Source organism: Alosa sapidissima, chromosome 22, assembly GCF_018492685.1.
Source record: "Alosa sapidissima isolate fAloSap1 chromosome 22, fAloSap1.pri, whole genome shotgun sequence".
Taxonomy (NCBI): domain Eukaryota; kingdom Metazoa; phylum Chordata; class Actinopteri; order Clupeiformes; family Clupeidae; genus Alosa; species Alosa sapidissima.
The window spans coordinates 28,468,893-28,492,651 of NC_055978.1; the positions used below are offsets into that span (position 1 = coordinate 28,468,893).

General features: G+C 40.5%; 1 long non-coding RNA gene across 1 annotated transcript; it reads right to left on the reverse strand.

Annotated features, from left to right (window-relative positions):
* Positions 1–1,182: 1,182 nt before the first annotated feature.
* On the reverse strand, positions 1,183–23,206 carry LOC121697861. Its single transcript, XR_006026569.1, has 3 exons — positions 23,058–23,206; positions 8,906–9,083; positions 1,183–2,125 (listed from the first exon to the last, which is right to left on the reverse strand). It is a non-coding gene; the product is annotated as an uncharacterized LOC121697861 (long non-coding RNA).
* Between the last annotated feature and the right edge of the window lie 553 nt (positions 23,207–23,759).

The following is a 23,759-nucleotide window of genomic DNA, read 5'->3' on the forward strand; positions in this document are numbered from 1 at the left end:
TGACACACACTAAAGCGCTAAAGGCATAGGAGTTAGTGGGGAATCTTTTGGAATTAATTTTCACGCCATTGTCAATATTTCTGATGTATGGCACGTGGTGCTCTGCTGTAGTATGCCATTAAGCTTTCATGAAAGTAAAAGTTAATTAGATATGATGACTAAACTCCAGGGATTGTAATTAGCCGAACTGCGTGACTGCTCTCCAGTAATTAAATGTCATTTTTCCTCAGTTCACTGGGCCTGAAAAAGCACAGTGGAAAATGTCAAATGCAACAAATTCACCTGTGCCCTCTGGGCAAGCTTTGGCCAAAAAAATAGAGAGCGTGGGGACAAAGTAGGTTAAGTTATTTGAATTTGTAAACAATATAAAGTAGCAAAAGGGGTTTTAGTGTTCCGTGCATAATGAGTGCCTCGGAGAGTCCTGCTGGTATGGAGCTTGTGGTGCGGCAGGAGCCATGTGTTGAAGATGGAGGTCGCTAGAGATGGGGGAAATGGAATGTCACTCCGTGTCTGTCTCACATCATGTGCCCACGACCCGAAGTTGTGAGGTCGGGGGCACTGTGCCATCTGAACAGACAGCAGGATATGTGTGCGCTGTCATATGCACACATCCACACCTGCGTCAGCCCCGCACATCAGCTGTCACCGAGGGTCACCACGCGTTTGACAGACAGAGGACAAGGAAGAGAGAGGCTGCAATTTGCATCACCCTCATTGTGTCAGGACTGCAAAGGAATGTTAACATACCCACTGTTGTCTTAAGAGTATTCATGAGGGGTAACAAGAGGAGAGAGAGAGATTTGTTTGACCACTGGGACAGGATCTGTCTAAAAAGAAGACGCATTTGACTTTAAAGACATAACCTTCCCACTAGGAATCCAGGGGCCTATCAAAATCAAAGTCATTCCTTCCTGCCTGTTTAGGAACTGTTTTGTGTGGTGGGAAACAGACAACAGATTTCTTTCCAGTATTGTTAGAGTGGTCTGTGGTATGGTCTCTCTCTCTCTCTCTCTCTCTTTCTGTGTCTGTGTGTGTGTGTGTGTGTGTGTGTGTGTGTGTATGCTGTTCTTGTGATTGAAACAGCTGCACAGGAGATTCACTGCCCATCCTCATCTCATCTCTAATGCTTTTCATAGTTTTATATTTCCTTTCTGTATACACACAGAAAGTGTTTTTCCTGAACTGGATTTAATTATGTCTCTCTTTGTGGTCAGAAATTGATCTCCCAAATGTTATACATCTTTAATATGTTGCTGAAATGACTTTGTCTTCCTGCTGTGTGTCAAATTGAAAATCTACAGGTAAACTCAATCCTGTAGAGTGAACCCTTAATGGAAAATGTACATTTATTTGATACTGAAGTCGTAGAGTATATATTCTAAAGCAGACATTGGTGGTTTTAGCTGACTTCATCCAATCTTTTAAATGTATTTGTTCCGTCATGCTATCTAATAGCCCATCAACCCTAATATGCCCCTTTACCAAAGGAACTTAAGGACTATTGCCTGGAGCCTACTAAGGTATCTTCCAGTAGTTCTAATTCCACCTGAGCTTTTAATTACCTAATTAATTTAGTCTGACAGGATAGGTTAAACTCTTTCTACTGATCAAGCACCTCAGAGAGATACCTAAACCTTTTACAAGAGCCGTTTTCAGGTACTTCCTCTTTTGCCCACATGGAAGAATGTAGAACACACAACAGGGGTTTTCTTTGTTTGTTTTCACCAACACATTGCCACAATGTATGGACAAACGTCATGATAACATCTGCACTAAAGGCCAACAATGAATAAAGTGAAGATACATTCTTGAGATAGTATATAGGGAATGAGGTGGCTTAGGATCTCAGCAGTATGGTATGGGCTAAAATGAGGCCCATATGATCCATGGCTGTAAATGGGATTAGACATCTATGAGAGGTGTGAAGCAGGGCTGTGGTGGGCACGGAGGGGTGAAATGACTTTTCAGGGCTGGATAAGGGTGTTGATGCTGCAGGCCCATCGTGACGGAGCACAGCAGAAGATTGATCGCTGGCACGTCTTCACTCCGCGATTTCCCATCTCTCCAGAGCCTTTCGCCAAAGCCGGCGAGGCTGAGATAAATCGACAGATGGTGGAGGAGAAAGCTTAAAAAATAACAAAGTTGTTGAAAGAGAAAGAAAAAAGGAGTGAGAGAGAGAGAGGGAGAATAGGGAAAAGGAGTCAGAAGTCTATTGGGTTCCAGGGAAATAAAACGAAAGTTGTCTGCCTCAGCAAAAGGCAGCATGGATTAAGTAGCGACAGGTCTGATTGTGAACTGTAGGAGTCCAGAGCCATTGAGATTCCGCATTTACATGGTTAGCAGGTGTGTATTTATAAAAGAGGATGGATAGCAAACTTAACTGGATAGAAAATCCAAATAGAACTGCACTGTTCATCTTGGTCCTTCAGCAAGTGTAGTCAATAGGCACATACTCCAGAGACAAATTAAAGTGCATTCGGTATGTGAATATTGATCAGAATCACCATATACAGGGGAATGTAACTGTTACACTATTGTACATTGGCATGATGAAAAGACCATTGAATTTCTGTCAACCTCCACAGCATCGCATTAGTGCAACTTGCACACCTAATTGTTGCAGGTCTGATGTGATTGGTTCTTTATTAGGGTAAACTAATAGGAGCTCAAATCCAATAGGGAAAACTAGAAAAGCTGGTGCAAAGGCATGGAACTGACCCACATAATGCAGTGTCTTTGACTTAGTTAATTACTGCACATTTTTTTCAATCTAAGGATTCACTGTTACAAAATACGCTTAATGTTGAGGTTCAGATTAGTATCAGTTTGCAAGCACATTACTTTCCTTTTGAGGTGCTGATGACAGAAAGAATTGCAACTATTTGCAGCGACCTGTCTAATATGATGTTTATATTGTGACTGTGTAGCACTTCAATTATTCAAAAGTAAATACTTTTTCTGCCTTGGTCTAATTTCTGTCATCTGGAATAATATGCATGGTTACACTTCACTTGAAGGTATCTACATAACAGTGACATGACTGTGATGAACATGGCATAAACATTATAAACAAGTTATAAACGTTTATGACATAACGCTTCTGTCACTCGCCTCTGTCAAGTGTCATTCGTTTTTTGTCATAAGTTAGGGTTAGTGTTAGGGTTATGACAGTGTCATGTCACTCTATGTATGTAATGTAGAAACCTAAAGCAAAGGTGCTCTATGTGATTATGTAAATAATCTATAAAGTGGTACATTCATGATATAAACATTACAGATTCAATGGTCACATTAGGATCCATTTCATACACATCTTGAAAATAGTCAGTGAGCAAAAAATACTTTTGACAACAAAAATACATTCCAATCAACCCTTTTATCCAGCACCCTTTTTTATTCCACAGGAAGCAGGATTGCACTCTGTCGACCTGACTTGACCTGACGAGCTCTTGTTAATCTCCTTTCACTGCTGCTGGCTGACACGTGTGACATTTTCAGGATCCAGTGTTTTCAACTGAGACTCATTTGAATATCTTCATTGTTCCTGTCCAATGGTCTCTACCTTATTTCAGATTGAAATGTGCACCGCAATTAAATATAAATCATGGCTCTTTATAAAGCAGCTAATTGTTCGCTTGTTCTCTGTGTAGCATAATTGAAATGCTCTATACATCATATCAGTAATTTTGCATTTGTATGTTCATGTATAAGACGGCTCTCCGCCTCTCTTTTCTCTTGAGCTCTGGCCTTGTCTTGGCCACACATCATCACCACACATGGAGCTGAGCTTTCCAAATGGACTCTCTTTTAAAGAACGTTTCCTCTGTTGCCTTTGCGTTCTGGAAAGTGCCTTGAGACTATTACCACTTGTAATGGGGTTATAAAAACTATATAGAATAGGAAATTGAATGAAATATTCCAGATTTAATCGTTCCTGCTTTGAAACCATTTTGCATTTCAACTTGGACGTGGGTGAAGACTGCATGTCTTCATAGACCAGTTTTATAATTCAAAGTTTTAAAATACAGCAAATAAGTCTCTGGTGCCCATTTATAATCTAGAATGAAAATAAATTACAAAAATACCTTTTTGTTTTGTTAATTTATACATAGAAAGAAATTGTCATGTATAAATCCGTTCAGTGCACATATTGCCAACAGCCCTTATGCACAAATCAAGAGAGGACAGTATGTGGAAGAACAATGTGTCTACATCATGTTGCAGTACTATGACAGATATCCTCATCTGTTCAGGCAATACATTTTGTCCATTGTGAATCGTCACTGTAGATCTGTTCTGATTTGATCATAGAATGACCAAACTGTGCTTGAATAAGGGCACCTATCAATTTTTACTGGAAAGGGGGGGGGGGTTGACAGATAGAGAGCAGTTGACAGATAACAGAGAGCAGATTAACAGCAACTTTCTGTATATCCATCATGTGATAGATAGATAGATAGATAGATAGATAGATAGATAGATAGATTAGCAATTTGATCCATCAGTGCTTTGAGACATAGCGCATGCTTCATCTTATCTTACAATTGTCTTGATTAAAAATAAGGGTAACACTTTATGGTAAGGGTATGAATTATCATGAATTCATGCATGAATTAATTCATGATGTATCCATTACTTTATTCCTTTATATCTTATGAATCATCAGGAATTTACATGAGTTCATAGTCTCTCATTCATGACCTCATGCCTGAACAACACATAAACTAAGACGTTAGGTACGATGGGTACATCATTATGATTTATTTCTTAAGCATGATCATTACGATTACATGAATTTAAGGTTAATTGCTCATAAGCTCATAATGTCTGTGGCCCCCCAACTAAAGTGATGAATAATGACATGTGTTTAGAGAACTGCAAAGTTGCAACTGTGTTCAAATCAGAATTTGAGCAGTGATGACCACATTTTTGGCAGAAACAGAAATAATCATGATCATGCTTAATCAAGATCAAGTCATAATTCATAATGACTGTACCTATTGCTTTAGTTGATGTGTTGTTTATGCATGAGGTCACAAATGAGAGACTTTGAATTCATGTCAATTCCTAATGATTCATGAGATATTAAGAAATTAAGTAATACATGAATCATGAATTAACTAATGCATGAATTAATGATAATTCATGTACCCTTACCGTAAAGTGTTACCAACATGGAGGAATAAAGCAATAAAGGAAGTGCTCATACAGAGGCTGCAGTGAGGAGCCTGAACACATTTTTTAAAGTTCCTCTACACCATGCAGCTAGGGCTGAGCATAAGGGTATTACAGGCATGCCCCTGTCTGGGTTAGGTCTCTGATTAAAAAAAGCAGTGAAATTCAGAGCCATCCCGCCAAATGGAGCTGTCGGAAGAGGAGAGGGGATGTCACAGCAATGTCCTGTCTGATAAGTGAGTTTTCTTTCCCCCTACCCCCCACCCCCTGTAATAAGAGTTGACACCTATTTGTGACATATGACTGTATCACAGATTGCTTTAGGCAAGATAGTATCTTCCTCTATCCAGGCTGAGCCTGCTGCCTGCTGCTGCTGGTGTGGAGAGGAGGGGGTGCGGTGGGGTGGGGGATATGGCTCAGACGTGCCCTCATGGCTACTACTGGTCTTACCGGCTAAGGAATAAGGTAGTGTGTGTGTGTGGGTGTGTGTGTGGTATTTGTAGAACAGGGGGTATGAGGATAATATGGGGCTGTTAAAATGACAGGGAATGAATGGAGCAGACACATATGAAACACACACACACACACTCACACACACTCACACACACACTCACACACACACTCACACACACACACACACACACTCACACACACACACACACACTCACACACACACACACACACACAAAGGACAACATGATTGATATTATTTTTACCATAGTTATACATGCATAGAAAATCTGTTGAGACAACCTCATCTTCAATTTACTAACTATTACTTTTAACAATAAGTGAGTAATATTTAGATATTTACTGTGAGAGCATTTACTGTGAGAGCAACAGACAACATACAGTAGAATACCCTTTAAAGCAATGGAAGATGAATGATTCATACTTTGAGAACACCCTTATAAACCGTATTTCATATTATCTGTTTGGACCTTGAGCCAAAACCATATTGTGACAAATGTCTGTCTAGATGAAGGAAACATTAGCCATCTGGTGGATTTCTTCCTTTGAGTGGGTAGAAATTATTTGCTTGACTCATTAAAGCTGTTGATATGAAACTGCTTAATATGTGTATATAATCTGACACTTAAGGAACAGCCCATTTCAGTAATGTAGCCATAGAGTTAAACGCCCTCAATTAGGAATACTTTATTGAAATAGCAGAACTTTCCTATAATGAGTCCCACTCTTTTTAAATTATTGAACTTAACAGTAAAAGTCTTCTTTGCATGGGGAAGTAAATGTATTTTCCCCTTCATTTCAAATTCATCTCCTCCACATCAGTTCTATATCACAGGGAATAGTCCTTTAATCAGATTTATGATTTATCACATTTAAATTCATTCTACTTCTGAGATGGAGCCCAGGCATTGTGGGACAGAATATTCAGCCGAAAAGAGCCTTGGCGTCATTTATAATCTATGGAGAGAAAGACACCTGGGGAGAATGACCTCCATTTAAATGAATAAAGATGGTGTCTTTCTATAATCCACTATTGTCTCACTCTTAATAATCATTAATTATTAACAGACATGAGTTTATGTAGGAGTAATATCATAACTCTGTTGAAATGGATTCAACTTCAGCACACCTGTTTCTTTTTGTTTTTTCAAACTCATTATTGTTTATAGACCCTTTCAAGAGAGTTCCATTATCAGCATCATAGTTGGCCCCACAAGGCTTCCGTTTTAACATTCCATATGTTATCTTAATGCAGAGGAAGTAGATTGGGAACCAAATAGAACATTCAAGCATTGTTTTTGTTTTTATTGTTGAAAGGGTCTATAAGTCACAGCATGTTTATCAAAGGAGATGATACAAAATTAAAGTCTTGATTTTCTCTTCCTTTAATTACCCTAATGGTGTGTTTTCAGCCAAAATCTATGCCTAGTAATGAGCTCTGTGACTACACTTTTTATAAGTAATACAATCAAGTTCCTGTAATTCATTGAAGAGAACATCTAGCAGTATTTATATTTTGTGGTAATGACACTCTAACATCACAAGACCGAAGTGTTTGCAGTTGCACAGTTCCGAATTGGATTGCTTAAGCTGTTGGCCAGAGTGTGAAGTAAGGGCCTGAAAATGCTATCCCAGAGAGAAGCTCGAGTGACACAAACCAATCTGAGAGGCGTAACAGACCATACTGTTGGGATGTGGTGATGACAAGCTAGCTACAGTGTACCGGCCGCATGTAGTGCCGAGGTGTGAAATGAGCCTTGGGTCTCTTAACCCAGCAGGCTCGGCATTAGAACCAGACCCTTCTGTGAGGTCAGAAACACCAACTGTGCCCATGTCTGTTACGAAGGACAAGACAGCCATTTACTGCTGTTTAACCAGAAAACCACAGGCTCCAACAATAGATCATGTCGCTTAACTATCAGACCATGACAAGGTCATGCATATTATTCTGTATCAAAAAGCAAGCATATGAGAAATGTATGTCTCTTATATAGACCCTTTCAACAATAAAAACAAAAACAATGCTTGAACATTCTATTATGATATTCCAACTCATGGAACGTCTCTCGGCCAATCAGAAACAAATAAATAGTTCCATAGAACCCAATTGTTGTATAATCTTCCATATTCATCGCCATTAGAACTCTTAGAGAAAGCCCACCTGTCAGTGTCAGCCTAGTAGCAGAGAACTTGGTAGTCACGCTGGTGTATTGCCGGAAGTTGAGGGTTTACAGATGCTGCGTGATGTCTTGGTGCCTGGCAGCGGTGCTTTGCCGGTGCTATGCCCGAAAATAGTTCCAAATCTAAATTGGTCTAGTAAATCCCTTCGTGTTAATTTGCATTGATATTTGTACTCGGTGTGAATGTACAGGTTACGAGAAATAATTATAAAAAATCTTGAGTTATTTGATTCACTTTTGCAACGACATGCTAGCTGGCAGCGCCGGATTACCGCGACTACGCTAAACTAAAACTAACCGGGCCGTTTCTAGATTAGGACAATGGCTGGGTCGGCTATAAAAACGCTTTGGCTCACTCATCCAACTCTAGGGACTGCGGGGAGAGACCCAATTTCACCTAGGGGTGGCGTAATCCTTTAATTACTCACTATCGACTGACAATGGGTTACCATCGAAAACATAGCCTGAAAAAAGCAGTTACCCAAATAATGTTCGAATTACTAAATAAAAGACATTTATTCTGCAGAGGAGTTGCTGCTTACATCTTCTGACAGTGTGTCTTCAGCTGTGCTTCATATGCGCCTTTCGCTATAGACCAGGTTTTTCTTGGTCAGTTTTTAGATAGTCTAATATAGCGATTTTTAGATAATGCGCCAGACTACAACTTAGGTTGTTAATTGCCACACCGCTGAGCGCATTGTTCAATAAAAGAGACGTGCATGGCAAAAATGTGAGAATAAGATAGGAATACGTTTTGCATCGTGGTAACAATATATGCTTTGCGCTGAGTTTTAGATCGCCAAGATAGGGCCCAATGAGTCATGCTACAGCCACGTATGTTGTAATTACTATGACTAATATGTATGAAGATACAAAACTTTGGTATTGCCATACATCTATGTACATACCCCATGCATACACACAGCATCACCAAAAAAGTCTTTAAACAACATACTAACTTTCACTGTCCATCAGTGTTAGGACTTGTCGACTGTATTGTTCCCAGTGCTCTTTCTCAGAGACAACATTTCTGTAAGCGTGTCTGTGTGGCACCTCTCCCTCATCGCCCTGCCGCTCACCTGTCTGAAATCCGGGGATCCTGGAGATTTGGAGTCGGGGGTAGAGGTTAATCTAAGGGGGATACAGTTCATCAGACTCAGAGGGAAGAGCACAGCAGTCTGCCAGGTCAGGGAAATCCAGCATCAGTATGGAGCCTCAGTCTATCCTGCTCCCGGCGGCAGAAATTCTATTAGAGTCCTAAGATGGAGGCGAACGGGAGTAACAAACGGAGCATCAGAGCAGGAGAGATGGAGAGCTGAGCATGTGAAGGGCAGCGAACATATAAGCTCCTCAGTGAAATAACAATACAGACCAAAGGGATTTTTAATGGAAAAAAGGAAGATGAATTTGCTCAGCACTTGTGCATGTCCCTGTGTAAAGCATATATTATCAATTGAGATGGTTACATGCACTCAGCATATTCACAGATTTCAGATGTTCTTGTGCAGAGCAGAACTGTTAGCAGGGAAGCAAAAGTGAGTGCATTGAGATGATCTGCCTAATCCATATGCGACAGACACCTCCCTCTCCACACCTGTGTGAGACTTGGCATAAAGGAGAATGGATTACATGGTTTCCATCAAAACCTGATTACAGCCATTCTTATCAAATGCGCTGGCAATAAGAACTGGAATTGAAAGAATAATTATGAATAACAAAAATCCTCTCAGTGCCTGCATGTAAGGGAGAGGCAAGTATGGGAGAGGCATTTAATCTTAAACCTAAAACATTAAATGACGCTGTGACATTGCTTTTTCTCATTAAATACACAATTGTTTTTCATTTGTTAATCTTAGAATGTAGATTCATTTCCTGCTGAAAGTTAAGATATGAGAGTTAAACCTGACAAAGTCCTAATTTGCCCAATAACTAATCCAGCATGACCGTGACCCCGGGAGAGTTTATGCAAAACAACAATGCATCCTATGCATCTATTGTAATGCTCTCCTTGCTTAACACTTCTCTCCATCACATCTAAAGCATTGCTTGGTTTGTCCAGTTGTCCAGCCTTGTATGTTGTGTGAAAATCTTTTCTCTGACTTGTTTTCTTATTCTTCCTGATCCTCAAACCATTCAGTGCTTGTTAATACCTCCTTAGAATCATATGATAAAAACACATTTATAAACCTGGTATTAGTGACACACATCCTGGCAAGAAAAAAATCATTTGGCAAGAGAAGCAAATCACCAGTCACATGGAAGGGATGATACCATTTTGGACTAGACAGTTCTAAGGCAGATCTACTAACTGGAGAGGCTACCTCCAAACACAGCTCCTAGTGTTTCTTTTTATTTCTGTTCGCATTTGCACCGCTGGTAGGAACGCTGAGATGACGTAACACATACATTAATGGAGCACTCAATGATGGTGGACCAGAACATTGCACATTGACTTGTTTGGCTTTCCCCTTAGGTTTTTAAAAAGTGAGAAATGAAAACGTTATTAAGACGGTCATGTCCTCCTTTATGGAGATTTTCATTTACGTATAGATCTACAAACAGACGCAAACATGTCAGCATCTTCACAACACACATACACATTTTCTCCATGCATGTCACCTAGCAACGACAGAAAGCCTGTTTCTGGCGGCTCATAAACCATAAATGTTATTGCAAAAATGTAGGTGATATTTGTCAACAACCACATACACCTATGCACCAAGAGTGGACACATTTTACTAATTCCAATAATGCAATAATGCTGATGATTTTCAAAAAAATAATTACTTCATAATAACTACACACTATTAAGCATTTGTAAACCATTACTAATTACAAACCATTCCTCATTAATTCTCATCAGTAAAGTGTTTGTAGACACAGTTATAAATGGTATATAAGTATAGTATATATACTCTTTTGATCCCGTGAGGGAAATTTGGTCTCTGCATTTATCCCAATCCGTGAATTAGTGAAACATACTCAGCACACAGTGAGGTGATGCACACACTAATCCCGGCGCAGTGAGCTGCCTGCATCAACAGCGGCGCTCGGGGAGCAGTGAGGGGTTAGGTGCCTTGCTCAAGGGCACTTCAGCCGTGCCTGCTGGTCGGGGTTCGAACCGGCAACCCTCCGGTTACAAGTCCAAAGTGCTAACCAGTAGGCCACGGCTGCCCCATCTCATGGTGCACCCATGGTTTGTTCATAGTAAATAATCCTATATCAAAAATATGTTTAGAAATAGTTTTTAATACTTAATATATTATGCAATAATAATTGCATATGACTTGTGCAGGTTTTATCAAGTAGGGAATGACATTGACATGTTCAGTATTCTTTAAAGAGACTGATAGTTTGCAGTAGTGATGCAGAAGTCAATTACAGGCATAAGTGCTTTTCCTCAATTAAAAGTTTTAGAAATCAGAATGGAAATATTTATTTCATAGAACACCCCCTAAAGGGCAAGCTGTAATTTCCCAAACGTAAAGGTAGCCACAGGCAATCTATACATGCTTTAAATTATCTGCCCATAAAGCGAACAGCGGTCATCAAAATACAACCAAACCCTAACAGGAAGAACATAAAGGCCAAGCATGAGGATGGAGAGTATTTAAGGCTGTGAGGCAGAAGCCCATCCCTCAGAGTGGACTCTCTCAGTGGTCTCCAGTTGCTGGATGAATGCTAAACATGCTGTGGAAGATCAAAGTTTGTGCCCCCTTATGAATAAAAGAGTATGACCCATCTGTGCAGGCTTAATAAGAGAGGCTCCTAAAGAAGGCAGAGAGAGCCAGGCCTGTCCCCTGGGGGAGGCCTCCGGCCCACTATTTCAACTAGCAACCAGCACAAGATAGAATGCCTTTTGAAAGTACATGAAAAGAGCTTCCTAATTTAATAAGGTCATGATAATAAAAAAGAAATGGAAGTAAAATAGGGAAAACTCTCTTGGTGATATGACAACTGCAAACGACTGACTGTTCTAAAAATAAAACATTTACAGTAGGAATTAAAAGATCCTATGGAAAGATGGAACTAAGATAGAGCATGTTTTGTCATTTTCATATGACACATTTTCATGGATATTTGGAAGAACATGATGTGAGGCAATTTAATTCCAGCAACAACATCAATGAGTTTACCATTGATTACAAGGAAAAGAATGTTGTTTACAGTGTATTGATAATGAGAGACATAAAATTTCTTCTTTTTCTCATCATACAGTCCAGCTACTTAATTCCATTTATTTATATCGATTTCATGGTTGTTTCAAGAGTGAAGAAGCGTAGGCTTAATGGTGGATATTGATTAGATGAAAATGACCTTGTATACACAAGGACTCCACTCCGGAAAAGCCTTGCAATGTTGTAATGGCAGTGCAGCACACAACTGGGTCTCAGAAGGATTGATATGCTAATAGTCAATCGGCAGAGCAGTATTCATTGGGTCTGTAGTCTGGCCACCTAAGTGCAGAGCAGGCTCGGACAGATGGACCAAAGAGCTTAATGAAATCGCCAAAGACCCAGGACTGCGGCGCTCCCTTCAGCAGGACTCAATTAATCTTTCCCCTTATATTCACACTCTCCAGGGTGCCTCATGGACTCACACTGTGACACCATGTCAGCGGAGGTTGTGGGCAAAGGCATGGACTCCATATTACAAGAGAAGTAAATTATGAACACCTTGTGACCTTTAACCCTCACAGTGGTATGTGAAATGGACCCATAGGGGTGTAGGCAGGGTTTGTTATCACTACGAGTGTTTGTTTCCAACCGATTCTGTCTCTAACTGTATGACAATGACTCTGACCTCAGTAAACATATTAGAGTGCTCCAACACTGATGAGGCAATTGCACAATGTGACAATCATCATTATTTTATAATACCCTATTATATAGCCGTTATGTCCAGTTATTTATTAATTTATGATTGGACAACAGGCATTCTAAGAGTGGGGACATCCCAGGCCCCGCACCTATGGCCAAATCACAGCTGGTACCTTTTTTTTATAAACCAATTCCCACTCGCGTATCATATTTCTTAATTATTGTGAAATGAGAGATTATGAAAGGGAAAACAGTTACACGAATGTCCTCACCTATTTTTAACAGCTTAATTTTTTTATCTAATCAGTATTTGTCTCAATTTCAACCAAAATACACTAATGGAAGCATTATAGTGCATAATGACTTCAAGGAATAAAATATGCCTGCCATGGTGTACTTTCACTGGTTTGCAAATTGTCTGAGAAATGTCCCATTAGACCTCGCTTGTCAACGTCATTTCCTCTGTTCTATGAGAACTCAAAGCAGTCAAAGCAGCTCAGAAATAACCAGATGTGATCTGCTGGTAAGACAGATTCCTCGTTGAGAGCCAATTCTTGGTCTTGTGACAACACACTGAAAGGCTTTGGGAGATGGGGGATGGTGGTGCAGGATTAGCCCTCTCCAAATCAACCTATTCCATGTCGCTACGGTACCCATCACTGTCACTCAAGCCTGACCCAGGACGGTGACAAAACAAGCTCCCAATCGTATGTTGTGGGCAGCATATCCAGCGGATTCTGTGCTTTGCAGATGGCAAACTTAATGCCCAAGCTAAGCAAACATTTCACAGGGTATTCAGCCTAGTCCAGACTGAAGCAGCAGAATGAAATTAGGGACAATTCTGATTCTTATGACCTCTCAAAAGAATACTAATAAACAATAAATAATGAGTAATATATGTCATGTCACAGCTAATGTTGTCAGGGGCTGATGTTGTAGCAGCTTTGTCTGTGTAAATGATAGTGAGTGTGTCTGTGTAAATGATAGTGAGTGTGTCTGTGTTTGTCTGGCTGAGGTAAGAAATATGTGTTCTCCATTCTACATTTAGTCTTTTCTTTTCTGTCTAATTACGCTGCCTCTTGAAACCTGGCTTCTTTTATCAATGGCCTGACAAGACCCTTTTCTCTAGTTAGAGCCACCACAGTGATGGCTGGCAGGAGCAGGAGAATGTTGCGCATCTGTGTAGCCATTCCCTTGACATGTGCAACAGAGATGGCAATACTAACAAGCACCTGCATTGGAATTGTGCTTGTGTCTCGAGATTACTCAGCTATGAAACTTTGCTTATAAACCATGAGAGGGATGAAGACTGAAACCATCTCAGATGATATGATGTACCTAGATCTATCCTCAGTTTGGCCATTACAACCATCTGGCTATTCCACATTCAAGATACATGGAATATTAGCCTAGAAATCTAGACGCACCCCTAGCGGCAGCAAATTACATTTGCTGCCAGGGCTAGTCTAGCAACTCTCCGTTGGCTTGTGAGCTCCAAAAATTGAAACTTAATCAGCCCAATGAAATCGTGTATAGACTCATTAGGTGGGCTTAAGATAATGATTGATGGCAGAGTTGCAACGGTTTGGCTTGAATTCCCTGCTACTTGAAAACAAATAAGATGGATGTTGCTGCTGGCGAACAGTGTGACACGAGTTAAGCTTTTATTAAGTTGGCAAACGTTTGAACTAGCCAACTAGCTCCGCTGGTGGGAAACGCATGGGACTCATAGCGCTGCCGCTGTCCTATTGCGTGCAGAGGGAATTTGAAAGACAACTGATTATCCCGCCCCTCGGACTGAGCACTGCGAACGGTGAGTGCCCAGACCCTACATTTTAATGTGGGTCTGGCTCGTCAGGCTAATGGAATATTGCAATAACACTGGGGATATGGGCAAAGATGTTGAATATACAACTGCCAAAATGGAAGCAAGAGTGAATCCATTCTGATTATGATGATTTCATCCCCCCCAAAAAACAGGATGTCACTTCCATATTTTTTCAAACATTATCCTGACAATATAACAAATCTTTGCCTAAATGCAATTATTCACTTGGTCTAAGCAGCATAGCTGACCTCATGAGATGACAGTGAGTGTGATAATGAATGTGTCAGGAGGTGTGGACAGACATGATGAGCAAGAGTGCTCTAGGCATCCACTATGCTGTATCAACAGCACTGGACTGGTTCTACATACCAATGCACTGTGTGTTGTAGGGGCATGCTAATCCTGAGAAGGATAAAGAGCTCCAATGACTAGACCATCACCAAACCAGCATGCAATCAGTGGGAGCAGGCAGGCAAATATGCCACTCACTGCTTATCAGAACTCAGCTGAGTTATCACTGGGACTGAGCATCCATCAGTCCATCCATCAGTAAACTGACAGTTCTACCTGTCCAGCTCTCTGACCCCACCTGCATCACCAACACCTTGCTTTACCTCTGGTAGACAGATCAGTCAGCTTGATACCTTTTATGTTACAATATTAATTAAAAATAAAAAATAAAAAAAACTCTGAAGGCGGTGACAAGCAGAGAGCAGATGGGGGGGGGGGGGGGGCTTGCTCATGGCGGAGGGCCACAGTATGATAAACCTCCACCAACTCAACGCTTTCCAGGTTTTCCCAGGCAGGGATTAGTCTGAGAGAGAAGCATCCCTCGTGGAGCCAGCACAGCCCCCCGTGGGCACCAGTGGGGGCATTAATCCCGTAAACTGGTGACGACGAGTCGGCAGATGAACAGGGCAGGTAGCTTGTGCATTTCAGATGGTGACCATGGCAGCATGTTACCACAGCTGTGTACGAGGGGAATAATTGCATCCATGAGGACGCATAAATTAGCCATCAATTCAACAAATCCAGAGGACAGAGGCAGAAGCTTTGGGATGAGATCAGCCCTTTTCCATCCCACCTTCTGAGCTCCAGCCTCAGACACAGAAGACTGATGAGCAACATGGGGATAAACTATCATTTCCGTGTCATTTCTGTCAATACGCATTTGATAATGGGATAAAAGCACTGAAAGGAATTCTTGAATTTCCCCTGGGGAACAATAAAGTATCTATCCATCTATCTATCTATCTATCTATCTATCTATCTGTCTGTCTATCTATCTATCTATCTATCTATCTATCCATCGCAATAATACAGGTGTTGATGGCATCATTTGAAATCAGATTGTAATAGTGTATACTTTCAGGGCAAAGGCTCAGAAAGACTTACTGGACCTCATTCATTTTTTTGTCATATTTGATGTATAGAAAGTGCTGTTACTACAAGTGTTGTACATAAAAAAAATATTTAGACCTAAATGTATATTTCAACTCTGGAACTTGGAATTTCAACATGGAATTCAGACAAACAAATCAATAACCACATCACCTTGCAGTGCAGGAATGATTGGCTCTCATTTGCTTTGTGCTAATACTCTCCTGTAATAACTACACAAGCACAAGATTTCACACTGTGTGAGTATTTCATTTGCTCTGGGATTGTGTGATTTTTGTCCTCCCAGTTTCAGTCAATTGGTCTTAAGATAAAAAGAGCTTAAAAAGATTATCCCCTTGGCTTGCATGCCATTATCATTAATCAGTGCATATTGACTGCTCTGTCCTTTCGTATTTCAAGTTCAGGCCTTGGTTAATCCACATATCCCACCCAAAAGACACACACACACACACACACACACACACACACACACACAAAGAGAGACAGACACACACACGCGCGCACACACACACACATGCACACACACACACACGCATGCACACACAGACACACACCACACACATAGGCTACTCACACACACACACACACATACACCACACACAGTCAAACACAACTTAGCATGGCTTGCACTTTGCCAACCTTGCAGGCAGAAATCAATTCACTAAAAGATATTGGGAACAACACTGTATGACCTGCAGTTCAACTTTGAGAGATCACACCTTAATAAACTTTAAATATCTAAACAAAAGCAGTGAGATGGATGACTCCAATTATCCTTCTATGTCACCACCCGATTCCACATCAATTTCAAACAAACTTATTCCACCATTACAAAAATATCCAAAAAAGTCCAGACACTTTCCTTATCTTTCTTATCAAGTTTGATGTGACATATGTCATACTATATGAATTCTAAATACATAAATTCGACACAGCGAAATTGATCCATTAAACCGGGTACACTCTAAAAAAAAACAATAAGTTTCATTCTTGATGGTAAAGTCATGGAAGGCCTCTTTAAGGCAACTGAGTTTACTAAGAGCCACATCTCCATCTGAAGATGCGGGCCAAGTTTGATCAATAACCCAAAGCAAAGACTCGCCAAAGTCTTAAACACATTAACTAACTCATACAAAATCCTCCAGGCAATGGCAACAGAGCAATAGTTTGTGTGTGTTGTATGGGTCTTAGAATATCCACACAACCCCTGTGGTAGGCTACTAACGGTAATTATGCAGATAATTATGTTATAAGGGCATTGACCTCTGTGAATTAACCCATTTACTCCTAAAATGCCTGCTAAAAACGCCTATAGAATCCTATGGCATTCTAGACTAAATAACCTTATTTCCTGAGGGTTTTCTGAAAACATACTAAAAATTGTCAACGTCTACCAAAACCTTAATATCTAAGCCTCTGTAGCACCTAGAAACATGAAATAAAAAGCATGCGCTACGCAGCATCCAGCGGGAGAGTCAATGTTGCGCTATGCAGCATCCGGGGGGAGATAGAATGTTGCGTCATGCGTCATGCAGCATCCAGCGCGAATGGGTTAAAGCATATAGTCTCCTTGATAACAGCTGACTTAGTTGTCAGTATTAATATTGTATAATTTCCCTCTAATTAGTGAGGAAAGAAAACAAAAGTCATCTGATTACAGTTTCTGCCTATTGCTTTTTGACTATATGTCAAAATTCTACACACAGCCAGGGGTTAAAGTGGGGGGGGGACTGGGAGAAACGCAGTTTCGCCACTTCAGATAAATTAATAATAAATATATTCTTTCATACCAATGATAGCGCAATGATATTGTTAAAATAAATGGTGAGTTAATTTTTCGCATGTACTGAGGTGACCAAGAAGCAATTCTTGTCCAAAATGTATTGTTACACCACGATACTCAATATGTTGTCCAACGGTGAGTCATTTTTCCCTGTTGCACCGACACTGGATTTTAGGGTTCCCCCACCTGCCAAATCCCACTTTAACCACTGCACACACTGCCAAATAAGACTAGGAGATACACAACTCACATCTATGGCATAATGAAACACTGCAATAAAAACTCAACAGTCCTTTCTAAAAATGTATTGCAACAAAACCACATGCACTATTTGAATAACTCTTTCAACATCAACACACTGATGTGCTTTATATAAAACAGCAGTCTGTGTTTTTACTTTTATTGTCATTTACTCAGACTGAGCCTTCTGTGAAACTCAAAATTTGAATTTATGTGTTGTGTATATGTGTTTAAGCTATGATTACACAGTGTTTCAGGTATGCTATATGAAGTTTGAGGCTTTGGTCTAAGCATTCGTTTTTAGTGTGTAGGCCTAAGCAATGGGCAAAAACTGTAATCAAAGATGTTTGTTTGCTAGTACTCTGTTAGCATGCTATATTCATATTTTCATTTCCACAGATTTTGTACACTTTAACTGACATGATACTAAACTACTCCATCTGATACTCTTGGTGAGGATTATGAATTAAGAGGCCGCACTCAGTGAAAACACAGTGCGAACTCAATTAAAGACACATAATCCTCGCTCTGTAATGGATAAATTCTTCTTCTATCTGTTCAAATATTTTTATCCGTTTTGTTGAGGCCCCAAGGAGCTCTCCATCTTCCCTCCAGAGCGTCAGGAGTGGTCTCTGCTGATGCAGTGTCCTCAGATTCATATAGCCGTCCTACTTTCAGGCCTTAAACACAACCTATTTCCATAATACAGTCTCAGCTAAGAGCCAAAAACGGGATGCTCCTCAGCCACAGGACCGCATGGCTCCTAATTCCCATCATTTTAATTGAAGCTGACAGATACAGCTAATTATGCAGAGATAATCTTCTTCATCTGACTAATTATAATTCCCATTAGCCGCTGATAATGCTCATTGAATTAACTTTCTCCTGGAGAAATTATAAATAATAGGAGAGAGACAATCTCATGTTGCTCTCATGTTGGTTGCGAGCCGTCGGTGTTGCCAGGAGCATGAGATGGTCAGTTAAGAAAATCTGATTTTGTCGGCATTGGGCATTCACAAATTACATCAATATTGGGCACAAGCTGATAAGATTAAAAAGGTCTCTTAACCTATATGTTTGTGCACATCAAATGAGATAAGCCTAAAAAGAAATTGATTTGTTGCTAATCTGTTTTTATTACTTAAATACGTGGTGTGGTGCTAAAATCATGTCAGTGTTAGAGTAATGCTATCATTTTTTGTTGTTTCACTGACATTCAAATTATACGTCTCCACAGCTGATTCTGTATTGGAGCGATCCATTCAGCTTTTCTTCTTTTTCTTTTTTTTTAAAGATTCACATCATGGGGAACCAGAGCGGCTGAAAGAACGCAAATAAGTTCTGAATCTCTCATTCCCCCTCTCTTTCACTGTGTGTGTGTGTGTGTGTGTGTGTGTGTGTGTGTGTGTGTGTGTGTGTGTGTGTGTGTGTGTGTGTGTGCGCGCGCGCGCGCATGGCACTTCATAATTTATGTTCCCTGTAGGGGCCACTCTCTAGAAGACAGGCACTCTGAGTGTGTGAGTGCAGCCCCAGGGTGTGAGAGTGTGAAAGGGAGAGATTACATAGGAATGAATGCAGGTCTTAATGTTGAAAAGCCTCCTCAAGCCTCTGATGGTTCTTCTGAGAGAGGCAAGCAACTCCAGCTTGAGATCCTCCAACTGTCAAAATGCTGCCAGTCTCATAGGTAGAACTCCTCCCATAGTTCCAATCCATATTTTGGACATGTGTTGTGAATATAAAACTCATTTAGCACTGATAGCGCTAACCTTGTGTACAAAACAAAAAATAAACACTAACACAAATAAATAAATAAACAAAAACAATTATCATGAGCATGTAAATGCCATGACCACCTAAACTCAGTGCAGTCACTAAAATGCCTTTCAGCTACTGCCCACAAAACAAAAACAAAAACGTCAACCATTCAGTAGAAGTTTGATTAGTGGCCCATTTATACTCCAGCCCCATTCGAGCGGAGGAGCGGGATTTAATTCAGCATTGTAACATTTATATTTTTAGCTTCGGGCTTCAGAATTGTCCCTTGCATAAATTTAACCCTGACCTGCTCTGTCATTGCAGCAAATCGAAATGGGCAAACTTGCACCATCCAAGCTACACCAAGTGAGCCTGGAGCGATGTCTAATCTGAATACAAATAAATACAATTTCATTGCCGAGTGCCTCTCAATATGGTTGCTTTGTGTAATAGACTTGCCAGCACCCTTTACAGCTACAGATAATATGTTTTACATGTAAAATATTTTGATTAAATGATACAGAAACTGTTTTGGCCAAGAAAAATATATCTATCATATATAGTGGTGTAGTTATCTAACATGTTGGTGCTGAATGTGCTGTGTGCAGTCATAATCAGTATCAGGAGACTTCTCCGCCTGGGCCCTATAAAGGTGTTCTGGTCCGACAGCTTGAGATTAGCAGCCTTTAACTGGCAGTAATTACGACTAACACAGTAATAGCTCAAGCTGTCATTTTTATGTGGCCTCAGTGTACACATAAATAAGGCTTTCTGTGTTTTTATTTCACGCTTGTCACACTATGATATCACAAAAGTCTAAAAAGGCTTGCGACGCTTCTTCCTTGGTCCAATTATTAGTCATTACTGAGTAAATCCTAAACGAGGTCGTTAGCCAAGCTTTTACAGTGTATTGTTTGCTATCAGCGGAGGACAGGCGTTGATATTAATAACACTGTTGTGGAGTGTTTAATCATTTTGTGATTATTCACACGCTTCACAGGCTCATATTTGAGAGGTCTAATGTTTTCTGTTTCTGTTGATAAGGACGTTTGTCTCCATTCTCAAAAAAGCCTGAGCTAACCAGTTTTGTTTTTGAAATAGGCCGACTCAGGGGGCACTAGGCCGTACAGTGACTCATATACATACATACACCATTTTCATTGCCCCCCTCTTCTGTCTCTGGTCCTCACACGATCACCTCTCCATTCAGCCATATTTGCCTGACCCTCTGTAATTATGGCTCTTAATCAACCTCCCTTGTCCTTTCAGCTGGATGGGAGTATACTTGGATAACACCTTGGTTGTCCTACACTCATCGGAGCCTAGGTGCCTGAGTATGGATGTGCATGAGCTCTGACACAGGAGCGATGGGAAAGTGAGTTTGCTGAAAGCTGGAGACGCATCACATTAGCATGTGGAGACAGGAGGTTAATAACACACAGCCCTATTGTGACAGAGACACCGACTTGGGCTCTGTGGAAAGTAGAAAGTGCTGATATCTGGATTTCAGTAGAGACATGTTACACCAGAAAGGTGAAAGTGCAATTAGACCTTTTTAATGTGACTGCGGTCTTTTCTTTGAGCATAATTATACCTAAGGCAACCCCTTCAAAATAGCAGATTGATGTTTGCAGAATTTCATAAATTAGCAATAACCTGCCTGCAATTGCCACCTCATTAAAAATGTAATCAACATCAAAACAACTTGAAGTCATTTAAAGGTGTGAAGTCTTTGAATCAGCTAAAAATACATGTTTTGTTCTCTAAAAGAAGCCCCAGTCCAACTGAACCTCTTGCTGAACCTTTCCGAGACTCATTGCACTGCTTTATTTTGGCACATTTCTGGCAAGTCCTCTGAGTAGACATGCTATAAAGTTTGCAGGCACCAGCAGCTGTGTAATAGCAACAGGCAGCGAGTCAGTCTCATCTTTATGCATAATTAGGTCTATTTCTGGAGGATCGGGTGTTTAATAGCATTGTGATATGACGTTGCTATTTGTGGCTGCATGATCAGGATCGCACATGTGCCGTGGGAATTCAGCAGAAAGCTGAGATGTCGTTTAAAGTTAGCGATCCAAAACAAGCTTGTTTGCATGGAGCACTACGGAGGGATAAAACGCTAAAACAATGTCTTCACACTTCATATACTAAACATGATTGGATCTTCACTGCACTAAATGCAGACAAAGGCAGAAATAGCAGATACCCAGAGGAGCATAAGAGATTGGCCGTTAAGTGTGCGGTATTTCAGAGCAAGTTCCCCATTTCAGTGCAAGATATTGAGGAGAGCATCCACTGAAATAACCCAAATATGTAGCTTTGTGGGAGTACCAAAGTCATAACAAATAAAGCCTTTTATATCACCTTCCGCCTGCCAATAAAGCACCTGAAATAGCTCCGTGTCCAGGGACATTTTAACACAGAGAGGAATACAGAGGCAATAACACAGATAGCAGCTAAAGCACAGGGCCATACAGGAAGGCAGAGCGAGTGGAATGTTGTCAGCATGAGCATGATACATCATGCTCCTCACAGCACCTAAAGGTTTCTGTCATTTAAGCAAGATTTGGAACTCCCCTGACAACTAATATTTATTGCTTCTATTATATGAAGTCTACATTTATATGAAGTCATAGTGAATGCTTACTTTCTTAATTATCCTTTTAGGTATAACTAATGTCTCACACTTATGATGTAATAGACCTAATGATTGCTATAAAATAATTAATCAGTTTTCATAGATTATCGCCAGCTATCCACTCATTCTTATTAATTAGGAGGCATCCATGATTTATCAGTACATTACACTCTATGCCGGCCCTGACCATCAGTCCACTGAGAGAGGAAACCGCTTCCTCCTTTTCCTGTGGAAAATGCATGGCACATCCTTCTCCCGCTAGCCCATAATGGATCTGTTAAAGAGCTGGTGCAGAGCCAGCACGGACAGCACAGAGATTGATGCCTGCGGTCTGCATGAAGCCGATAGGGAACCAGGCCATGACGGGCCGAGTGAGCAGCGCCGCAGGGGGAGAATACACAATGGGATGTCCTGGGTAGTCTGTCCTCACTCCTGGAGCCCAATCTCAAGCACCGGGGTGGTCGGTGAATATTAGAGGGGTTCACACACAAGAAGGCCCACTGTGGTGAAGGGATTTGGCTTTGGGGAGAAGTCTGAGAGAAATGTCCTCCATTCAAATGGGGCAAAATCAGCCAGGCAGATTTACTAATCATTTTCTACAGCTCGCCCGGAAGAATGTGCTTGGATCGAATTTTTTGACAGCCGGTAATAAGGTGTTTCAAGCCACATCTCTCTTTCTTTCCAACCAACTCCTACATTACCCAAATCTCACACCATAATAATGACCTGTCCTCCCACCAAAGTCCATTTTAAGTAGCCTACTCACCCACATACATTGTTGTCTTCAGCTCTGTGGCCGGAGGGCCACTGTAGCAAGGCCATCAAGGAATGCTGGCATACTACACACAACACTAAAGATGAACAGAATAAGACCTGCAGTGCACAAAAGCCCTGGTTTACATTCCAACAGGCTCTCCTTTAATATGACAGTATGTCAGTCTGACACTTTAGACTAGAGGTATCTACATTAGATTAGCAAAATAACACAAGACACTGTAGCCACAATAATATGATCACACAAAAGACCACAGAGATAAGCAAACAAAAAAGACAAAAGAGCATAGATGTTAAATACCTTTGAGATGATCAACGATACTGGCATTAGAGTCAACATAACATTGATGTCTATCTGTGATTATGCTAATTATGACTCCATAAATGACTTCTTTCTTTTTTGTTTTTGAGGGGATTATACAATAGCATACTATGCCTAAACCAAGACTCACTAGGCACTGTTTGTCACTGTGGCACGCTGTATAAAATTGCAATTCTTATAGAAATGTAATATCATAATACTTGAATAATGTTCTGTCTCTGTGAGAAAAATAAGGAGGCATGTAGTTAAAACTTTTCCATTTATCATTGTGACATTTTTCTTCAAGAAGGATGAGATTAATATTATAAGCTTGCTTCTCAATCTTCTTATCATCATTTAGAAAAACAAACAGTTCATATTCATGCAATAAAG